Source organism: Brachycentrus maculatus, unplaced genomic scaffold, assembly GCF_059751285.1.
Source record: "Brachycentrus maculatus isolate JH-2025_06_01 unplaced genomic scaffold, ASM5975128v1 h1tg000043l, whole genome shotgun sequence".
NCBI lineage: Eukaryota > Metazoa > Arthropoda > Insecta > Trichoptera > Brachycentridae > Brachycentrus > Brachycentrus maculatus.
The window spans coordinates 995,609-1,005,129 of NW_028280797.1; the positions used below are offsets into that span (position 1 = coordinate 995,609).

The 9,521-nt window shown below is 32.6% G+C and overlaps 1 protein-coding gene across 3 annotated transcripts in view; it reads right to left on the reverse strand.

The window, feature by feature from the left end:
- Fas3 (fasciclin 3) overlaps positions 1-8,999 on the reverse strand; it is a 241,110-nt gene extending 232,111 nt beyond the window's left edge. For all 3 annotated transcript variants that reach the window (XM_088277480.1, XM_088277479.1, XM_088277481.1), the window contains exon 1: positions 8,906-8,999. The gene's annotated coding sequence lies outside the window, so the exon portion shown is untranslated. The remainder of the gene's footprint in view (positions 1-8,905) is intronic.
- Between the last annotated feature and the right edge of the window lie 522 nt (positions 9,000-9,521).

Consider the following 9,521-nt stretch of genomic DNA (forward strand, 5'->3'; position numbering starts at 1 on the left):
ATATATATATATATATATATATATATATATATATATATATATATATATATATATATATATATATATATATATATATATATATATATATATATATATATATATATATATATATATATATATATATATATATATATATATATATATATATATATATATATATATATATATATATATATATATATATATATATATATATATATATATATATATATATATATATATATATATATATATATATATATATATATATATATATATATATATATATATATATATATATATATATATATATATATATATATATATATATATATATATATATATATGTATATATATAATAAAACCCTTATCCGCACCCCAATGGTGCATAGGGCACTGTGTCTTATAAACGCAGTGTTTTAATGATCGTTTTACACATGAAGGAAAGGTGATCAGCCCTCCACTTCAAGTACCAGTCCATGGTAATATTGAATAAATATTACAGTGAAAAATCACTTATATTTATTTTTACCCCCCTTGGGAATCGAACCCGGGACCTCCAGAACGGTAGCCGAGCGTGCTGACCATTACACTACGGAGGCGGACAAAACTACATAATTTACCAAACTATATATATATATATATATATATATATATATATATATATATATATATATATATATATATATATATATATATATATATATATATATATATATATTAAGTGAACAATTTAATCCTAAAAATGTCATTTAGGTACATACTAGGGTGTTTGTATTGTATGTCCATATAGGTTTAAGTGCTGGTAAAATGACCATGACACAAGTATACCGTTGTGTGTGTGCTAGGTTCTGGTCAACTCTGATGGATTCGCCTGTCCATAACAGTAAAATTTGTAATAATAATTATTAGAGGCGTTGTGAAATAATTTTGAATCAACGGAATGAGAACGTATATTGTGTGCCTCGATTCAAGGCTGCCAGCATCGTGGCTTAGTAATTGGCGGGTCGGAGAATCGATGTAAAGGTCGCGGGATCATATCCCAAGCGGGTCGGTTCTTGCTGCGATTACTCAGAGCCAAGCTAGGACGAGCCTGGCCGTGAAGGATTTATCAAATTGGATAGAATTCTTCGCAGAGATTAATTCCAGTAATACAATCTCTTTTGAAACTTAAATATAACACTACATCTAAGACTCCTGACCTGACCTCGTTCAAGTATTTGAAATAATTGATCTTGCCAAGTATTCCTCGGTTTTCCTCTGCTGCCAATTTCAACTACATTCGCCTAATAAATTTGTTTTACATTCTTTGCTCACTCATACATCGCTCACTCCTTTCAAGAACGTCATAAATTAAAAATCGTCAACATTAAAAAAAAACTAATTACAAAAGATTAATGCTTAGACTTACATATTTTTTTTCATCATCTATGTTGAGATGTCAAAAAATAGTACTTATATGTATATAATAATGAATTCTGTCATATATCTAACTCCTTTTAACGTCATATAAATAAAATAAAAACTTGATTTTTCAGGAGGTCGTTTTAAAAGTTTTAAAATATAATAAAATATACTAAAAATAAATATCGAGCCACTTATTGAACTTTTTACTGTGCAACAGATCTTTTTAGGTAAAACCTGAATATTTTTTCTGCATTTGAAAAATATTTAGTATACTTAAAAAAATAATTGAACAATACATTTTCTTCAAAATGCAAAAACAACACTTTCTGCCCTGTAGCGGGTAAATATTAAGTTAAAATATGCCGCTTTTGCTGGGATATAGTACATTTTCTGGGCATTCCGAAAACATGCAAAACTGAAAATTGACGATTTTTGATATATGACGTTGTTGAAAGGAGTGAGCGATATGTTATATCATTGTTTGTTGCCTAAAACTAGCGCGTCTTCAAATTACACCTAGCGTAAGGTAACTTGTTATACAATACACATCATGTCCATACAAAATTGTGATGTAGGCGTTCTCTGTAGTCTGTCCGAGCGGCCAACTGACGGCGAAACCGGTCCTCCTGCCAGCCGAGTGCGTGTGTACCCGCGTAGAGCGAGACGGCTACACGCGCGACCGTTGCGAGGGAGAGAGAGGGGCGATAGATAGAGACGGCCATATGGCCGCGTGGCAGGGCAGAAGGTGGGCGAGGCTACAGGGCGGTTAGGAAAGATTGATGGGTCGATATGTTCGTAATGTATCGAATGTGTATAAATCTTTGTTCATAAATATGGGTTCATCCACTTCAGAGTTGAGTTATTTTATATTGATATGGAAGGCTTACGACCTGCCTTACGATGGTTTCGGAACATGTGTATATATATATATATATATATATATATATATATATATATATATATATATATATATACTACTAATATTGCATCGTTCCCCCGCTGGAATAGTCAGAGAGGATTGAGTGCCACACTCTTTTGTCCTGAAAAACACTCCTCGCTTCCTTCACATCCATACATCTAGTCATACATCCCTTCCGAGTACGCACTACTTAATTAAACAATACAAATAAAATTTTAATTTTGAGCAAAAAAAATACGTTTAAAATTCATTACGTTTTTGGGCTATTCCATACGTGGTTGTTATTTCGAGTTGCTTCACAATACACGATAAAAAAAGTTTTTTAATCATTTTTTTTTAATCATATTTTCATATGGTGTACGGAGTGTGTGGAAGTTTTTGGTAAGGGAATATAATTAACTATGAGTATTTCAATGTTTTAGAATTTAAAAAAATACTCTGATGAGGACAAGGTTCTTGTCGAAACCGGTAGGATAAAGTGTACTAATAATAAAAAAGTGGCTAAAACAAAGTTGTTTAATTTAAAAACATTCAAGGAAAAAAAACTATAAATGTTGTCTGGGGTTTAAGAAAAAAAAAAAAAAAGATGTTTCCGGTTATATTTAATTTAAACAATATAGTCGCACTGGTGTGCATTCCTGCACGCAATATGACGAGGAAGAACGGATTCATAGCAATGCAATTATTATTTTAATTCACAATTACGTGAATCATTCTGTCTGCAATAACCAATTCTGCCATATTATTTGCGATGTCTCGAATTACGATAAACGCGATACCTCAATTTGCGTTTCCCTCAATTTACGTTTTTTTTACCTGCCGAAATATACTGCAAATGTAACTTCTCATCAAAGATGAAGAAGAATATGGAAGTCTGGGTATTTACGGGGCTGACGACCGTCATAGGCTGGTTTAAGTGATCACTTTACACACGTGTAACATTCACCAATTCTACCCATTATTGACAACCACACTACTAGAAAAACTTGGCACGATCGGGTATGCCAAATACTTGAAAGCGGTCAGGTTAGGAGTCGAAACAATCGGCGGGTATGTATGAGGAGATGCGTGAACGTGGAAGAGGCAAAGAATGTTTGCAAAGACAGAGTGGTGTGACGTTCTATTCTCTCTGCCTACCCCTGCGAGGAAGCGGCGTGATGGTTAGTTAGTTAGTTAGTTAGTTAATAATAATATAAATTTAAAATGAGACAGTTAGGGTCGTGTAACCCTGTGCAGCCCGTATACCTGTATGGGGTATATTTAAAAAAAAAACACCTGTAAAATTTTCAACGGTCTTCGGTATGACTGTTGGGTTCGGTCAGGGACATACAAACGTTGGCTGACTAACCATCACGAATTATTATAACTAATTAACCATCACGCCGCTTCCCCGCAGGGGTAGGCAGAGAGAATAGAACGCCACACTTCTCTGTCTTTGCAAACATTCTTTGCCTCTTCCAAGTTCACGCATCTCCTCATACATACCCGCCGATTGTTTCGACTCCTAACCTGACCGCTTTCAAGTATTTGGCATACCCAATCGTGACATGTTTTTCTCGGTCTTCCTCTGCTCTTTTTTCCTATTGCATCCGCCTCATAAATTTGTTGTACCGTTCTTTCCTCACCCATTCGTTCTACATGACCAAACAATCTCAACACACCTTTCTTAATTTTATCGATAATGCTTATCTCAGCTTTGCATTCCTTCCTTGTTTTTACTATTCGAACATCTATCATATATCGTTTTGTCGTACATTCTTCTGAAATCAGAAGAACTTATGAAGTCATACTTATAAATAACAAATACATTTTACAACATATAAAAATATACCGGAATGGAGAAAGAGGTGACATTTGTGGCTGCAAACCAATCCACAAGATTGAGACCACAGAAGAAGATTTAAAAATGATTTTATATGGCTTTTCAGTAAAAAATAATGTTAAAAAAAAATATTAAAAACTTGTGAAACTGTTGACAGTTTGTCGTAATTATCAAAGAAACTAGTTTTAATTTTTATCTTTCATGCCCTCGATTGTTTTTTTTTCATGTACATAACTTTTTTTAAATGTATTAACATTGTTTTTCATATTTACACATGGTTTTTTTCATGTATAATCATTTCAATGCGTGGCCGAGTACTGCCAGTATTAACAAAAAGGTTTAAAATTTCATTAATTAATTTGTCAGTTATATTGCTGTAATATCAATCCATTTTTGCTTGGCAAATACCAGTATTTCTTAAAATCGATTGTGACACGCGTTTCGATGCATTCCGCATCATCTTCAAACACGGTATGCATTTGAAACTGATGCGGAATGCATCGAAACACGTGTTACAATAGATTTTTAAGAAATTAATGGTACATACTTACAAAGTAAAACGTATTTTTTTATTATTTGTATACATTTATTTAAATCACATTTTTACATATTTAGAACATTTTTTTGTAGAGAAACACCAAGCCACCTTGTGTGTCTTGTCGGTGGAGTTCCTTTTTAATACATTTTTTTATTGTTTTTAACGATTTTAACCTAATAAACACAAAAAAAGAGAGAAAAATTAAGAATATAAACATTTCAAAATTTTCATAAAATTAACTCTTGATCATTTACCCATACCTTTATTTCGCCTTTGTTCCATATTTTATTTTGACCTCTAACATCCGTCGGCAACAAATTAAAAATGTTCGGAACGATATATTGCAGTGTTCGACTCCCATATTTATTGTTCATTCTCGGGACTATCAAACCTTCAAATAAAAAAAGGTTTACAAAACCTGGGAGCAAAAAACTGTGTCGTCGGAGTATAAGGACTTGGAAGGTATAGATGAAAAAAATGTAAGAAAAAAAGGAACCTCTTTAACAACACTTGACTTAATCACATAGGAGATATTACGATTTCAACGACGTGAAAAATAGTGGTCGCGTTGGCAGGACCCCAGTGTGATAATGACTGATATTACATATTATATATATATATATATATATATATATATATATATATATATATATATATATATATATATATAAATATTTATATATATATATATATTTATATATATATATATATATATATATATATATATATATATATATATATATATATATATATATATATATATATATATATATATATATATATATATATATATATATATATATATATATACTACTACTACTACTACCATCACGCCGTTTCCCCGCAGGGGTAGGCAGAGAGGATGGAACACCACACTCTTCTGTCCTGACATACACTCCTCGCCTCCTTCACATCCATACATCTAGTCATACATGCCCTCCGATTACGCAGACTTTTGATACAAGATATATATATATATATATATATATATATATATATATATATATATATATATATATATATATATATATATATATATATATATATATATATATATATATATATATATATATATATATATATATTTTTTTTTTTTTTTTTTTTCTTCTTCCTAGCTCCATCCCAACTTATCGTCTTTGCAGACTGTTGGAATCAGCTCTCCTCGTCCTCAGGTTGTAGGTCCTTCTGTCATGGACAACGTCACCTAGGCCATGCCTTCGGATCATATTATCTTTCTGCAGCATCCATGAATTATTTGGTCTTCCTCTAGATGCCTTTCGAGGAAGATCCATGGCGATTGCCTGGTTCACAATATGTTCAGGTTCTCTGCGTCCTATGTGCCCATACCACCTCCAATTGCCTTTCCCCTACCTTACTATTGATGCCTATTACAACCAGGTTTCCGCGAATGCGTGAACTCTTTATTTTATCTCTAAGAGTAATGATCTTGTACATATGTGCGTTATTTCTTAATCGAAACACAATCCATCTCTCATGTGCAAACATTATTCGCCCCTTCCACATTCATACATCCATCTCACACTTGCCCACCGATCATTCTAACTCCTGGACATCTGACCTGACCTGAGTATTCGAAATACTTGGACATGCCAATCTTTCCTCGGTCTTCCGCTGCAATTTCTACTATTTATGTTTCATAGACGTATTTTGTGTTTATCCATTTTTAGTACGGTAATAAAAGATAACGTCGTAAACATGAAAACTGATAAGAAATTCCAAATATCCGTTTTTTATCATTGGAACCACACCTGTCGTCGTATCTAAAAATTCCTACTCGTCCTACAGCTACATAGTTATTTAGCCAAAGACATAATATCGCTCACTCCTTTCAACACCGTCATATATCAAAAAACTTGATTTTACAGGAGACCATTTTTAAAGTTTAAGAATATAATAAAATGTATTAAAAATAAATATCAAGCCACTTATTGGACTTTTTACTGTGCAACAGATCTTTTTAGGCAAAACCCGAATGTTTTTTCTCCATTAGAAAAATATTAAAAATATTTAAAAATAAAATAAAATATACCCTTTCTTCAAAATGCAATAAAAACACTTTCTGCCCTGTAGCGGGTAAATATTAAGTTAAAAATATGCCGCTTATGCTGGGATATAGTACATTTTCTGGGCATTCGGAAAACATGCACAACTGAAAATTGAACATTTTTTATATATGACGTTGTTGAAAGGAGTGAGCGTTATGACTTCAAGAAAAGTCTACCCTGACAAGGTTTCTCCCATGGGCGATTCATTTTTTATTATCTTGGTCATCCAGACAAGCTAGCTCCGCAGGAATACTGCATCCGATTTTAAACTATTTTTTTGTTGTAAGGAATAACCCGCAGCCCTCTGTATTTATTTAGAGGCTTGTCTGCAGGTAGGATAGTAAGGATAGGGAAGGTAAATGTGAAAAATATATCACAAACACCCAGGCCAATTGAAAATAAATCTTTCTTGAATTTATTTTGCAATTGGTGGGAATCGAACCAGCGACGCCAGTTTCGCAGTCGAGCGTCTACCCAACTACGCCACGGCGCCTGTCTTGCGAATGAGAGGTTTTCTTAACTAGCTTACTAAACAGCACCCTGCTTCCCGCAGGAGTAAGCAGAGAGAATAGAACGCCACACCAATCTATATTTGGTAGCAATTTTCGCATTTCCCACATTTATGCATCTCATCATATATACCGTATATATAGACCACGCCCAAGTAGGTATGTGAAAAACTTGATAATGCCAAGTTTTCTTCGGTCTTCGTCTGCTTCTAATACCGACCACATTAGCCTCATAAATGTGTTTGACTGTTCTTTCTTCACTCATTCGATTCACATGCCCAAACCATCTCAACACACTTTACTTAATTTTATCAATAATTCTTACCTCAGCTTTGCATTCAATCACCATTGGAACATGTATCATAAATGGTTTGCCGCACATTCGTCTAAGAGATGAGATGGAATTCAGTGGCCTATGCACCGGTGGGTGTGGCGATAAACGAGAGAGAATTCAATATTGCCCAAGAATAAGATTCGGTAAGGATCTGGCATACATTCAAAATTGTCTCTGATAAGTAAAAGGTCACTCAAATCAACCATAGATACTTCCGCGAACTCACACATGAAGCGACATAAGAACTATATGATATACATACATGTATGATTTCCAAAATTAATGCTGTGGTTATCAATCATAAATGTTACACGTGTATAAAGTGATCACTTAAACTAGTCTATGACAGGTCGTAAGCCCTGTAAATATCCAGACTTCCATATTCTCTTCTTCGTCTTTGTTGCGACGTCAAAATAAAAATAATTTACTTATTTATATAGATATAAATATGAACGATACACGTGTATAAAGTGTCGTAAGCCCTTTAAAAACCAGACTTCCATATTCTTCTTCATCTATGTTGAGATGTAAAATACCACTTATTTAGATTAATGCAATTAACAAAGTTATTCATGCTATTTTTAGTATTTTTTTTTCATTATAACCATATTATTTATGGTTTTAAGTTTTCTGCACATTTTTCTTACAACACAAATATTGTAGCAATTTAATTTTAAATGTTTTTTTTATGAATAATTCAATACATCTTTTAAATATAAAATGGTTGATTAAAAAAAAGCTAGTGTTTAAAACGTGTTTAAAAAATAGTGCTGCGTGAATTTATTGCATAAAAATAGGAAAAACTCGTTTTCAAATCCAATTAAATTTAAAATCTTTGTTTTAAAGCAAGCGATTCTGATTTTGTGAGATTTAAAACAATGTTTCTAAATTTAATCCCAATTTAAAACCACTTTTAAGTAGAACGATTAAAAAGTAAATGAAAAAAATCAACTTTGATTCGTTTGAATTCGTCTCAAATGGCGGCAAAAGTAAAAATATTGTTGTATTTAAATAATTACGCGCCTAAATAGAAATAAGTTGATACAATATGGATTCATAATAGAAATATGTAAAGATAACTGTTGCATTATTGTGGTATAATAATCTTATCTCTACATCAGATAACCTAAATCGTGCGCAACAATAAAAAAAATGACCGTTCATCTTGGAATTTCAAAAAAATAGTCAAATACCTCAACTCCGAAATCAAGGCAAACTACTTGCCGGCAATCGAAAACTTCGACAACAGCTCGCGTCATCAATATTTCAATAATTTGTACACATCTCGAAACAAAAATGGCGATTGTGTAGCGGTAAACAAAGAAACACACCTGTAATTCCTGTAAAAACTTTTTTCCAAGCGTAAAACTTTGCGACGACACTCTACGCGGGCGGAACCACTCGCGGCGGCCGAGGAACGAAACTGATGTATCGTCGAACTTTCTACGCCCGGCTCGGAAGGCTTCGTGAAAGTTCGGCTGTTTCCGGAGGTCCAAACTTCGTGCGCGGCGGGAAAACATTCAAAACCGCGGAGTAAAATTATGCTCACAAATAAAAATAGTCTACTCAAATTATAAATCCAAATAATTCACCCACTAAAACAAAATACTCTTTTTACTCGAATCATTTCGTCATATATATTTTAGTTAAAAGTTTATACGTTAAAATATTCAATGTCTCCTTTGATTATGATTAATTATTGTATAGGTTTAGTTTGACTTTTTTAGTAGTGCGTACATTTTGTCAGCCATTTTCCTTTTCAATATCGTGTATCTCTTTCTAGGGCGTGCCTGCAGAACGACTTTTGAATTTACTGTCTCTCTCTTAATTTGTTAGTTAAATATAACACTTTGAACGCGGTGGTCTTATATAAAGAGTTTAAACCAAATAAAACTATATTTGTATGTAAATTTTTTTAATTTTTTACTGTTTTTTTCATAATTTAAG